Source organism: Galeopterus variegatus, unplaced genomic scaffold (assembly GCF_000696425.1).
Source record: "Galeopterus variegatus unplaced genomic scaffold, G_variegatus-3.0.2 Scaffold1071, whole genome shotgun sequence".
Lineage (NCBI taxonomy): Eukaryota > Metazoa > Chordata > Mammalia > Dermoptera > Cynocephalidae > Galeopterus > Galeopterus variegatus.
The window spans coordinates 367,812-369,853 of NW_007727182.1; positions in this window are offsets into that span (position 1 = coordinate 367,812).

Here is a 2,042-nt window from a genome sequence, read left to right on the forward strand (position 1 = left end):
AAGATATATTAATCAAGCTCAAAAGCAAAGTGTCAAGAATGGCATTATGAATATAATGAAAGTAAAATTTAGAGCGAAATGTATTAAAAGAAATAAGGAGGGTCATTTTCTGGTGATATGAGCTATAATCAATAATGAAGATATGACACTATTAAAATGTATATGCCTATAGCAGATCCTTAAAGAATGAGCCTAGGCTTATGAATTAGAAACTTTAAGCTGGGATTGGACTTCAAATCACACCACACAGGCATCTATCCATTCTACCTTTGAATAAGGTCAAACTTGCCTAGATGCAAAGTGGGGGAGATGGCTTATGATTAGAAAATGAATCAGCACTGAAAAGAGAATGACTACTTGTAAATCAACATGCCCGAGACTGTGGCAGCAGACACACCACAGTTAATTTAAACTGTATTTCAAATCATTTGCACAGCTCATCTCAACTAGCAGAGGCTAGCTGGAATCCCATGAAAGAGTCTTTCTTTATACCTGGAGACTGCAGAATATCAAGTCCTATTGATTTCGTTGGCAGAAACTCTTTAGAAGTAATATACAGCTTTGCCTAACTCCAAGAATTTCAAAATCAGTAAAAATGAAGGCAAAATATTACAGCCATGCAAAGAGAAACTGGACTGAAACCTGATGAAATGGATTGGTAGTTTAGGGTAGTAAAAAGAATATTCTAGTTCTCGTACCTATGTAAGCTTAAAGAAGCTATGTCAGTTCCCTAGATCCCAGTTTCCCCATCAGTGAAATGAGGAGGTTAGAGTAGATAAAAAGCCCCTTCACCTCTGACTTTCTTTTATTTCATAAATGTCCTGAGGAAGGACAGTGGACCTTAGAAGCCACTGCCCATCAAATATGCGAGACATCCCCCCCGCAATACTAGTTCTCGAAGAGCAGTAGAGAATCTATCTGATCAATCTTCCCAGCTGCTACACATAGTATTTGAGGTGGCCAGCTTCTTATCATGGCATTCAATGTCTTTACCATGCCCCAACCTATATTCCCAGCTTCATTTATCGTCACTTATTACACTATATTATTTGTGTTTCTCGAACATGTTTCTTGACTCTTTTCTCATGCCCTTTTCCATATCCCAATTCACAGTCTAGCAAAATTTAATACATTCCTCAATTTCTAGGTCAAATATCACCTCCTGTAGGAAACCTTCTGTAAACCCTAATAGAGATCCACTCAAAAGCTTTCTAAACTTAAATCTTAGGGCTATTTTCCAGGCCCAGGCAGGATTTTCAATGTCCTCTTTTATAAATTAAGCATTTGTTTATTCATTTGTTTTTTTGCCAGATCCTAGAACAGGGTGAACTGCACCTGTTGGTGGGCACTAGCCCACAGATTTACTTTGGTCCGTACCCTGTCTTCTTAAGAATCTGAATCTGCGTGCCTTCAAGCAGGCATTGCACTGTCCAGGTTGCCACACGTCTCACCACTGAACAGTGGCCTCACACATAGCTGCTATCTTCCTGGGCTCTGATGGCATTTGGGTTGCTCTCTCAGCCCATTTTCCTTTATTTTTTAAGCCTGCAACCAGCCACGGACTATCGCTTGCATTCTTCTACTCCCATAGCTGGCTGTGGAGTAGAATGCAGGTTCCATAATTATAAAAGCAAGTTCAGAGCCCCTTTTAAAATTATTTTTACTGCAGTTTATAAGACAGGGGCTAACAAACTAAGGGGCATGGAGGTTAACCAGTTCCTCCTCCAAACCATCCACCTCTCTAGCTTCCTGAAGCTATTTACTGTCTTCCTTGGAAGGATGGAGGTGGGGGTGGGAGTTGCTGTTTAACCCTGCCTGCTTCCGAATCAAGCATTATTTTACAGGGCTTTGTTTATAAGAGAGGAAACCTACCATCTGCTAGTTTATTATCCCTATACAAGAAAAAGAAAACTACATAATAAATGTAATTGCTAAAATGACTATAAAATTTTGTTTCCTTTTGAACTAAAACTAAAAACACGATAGCATGTGACTCAATCTTTGACTACTCAGAGTCAGCATTGCTTTCATTAAAACTTTAA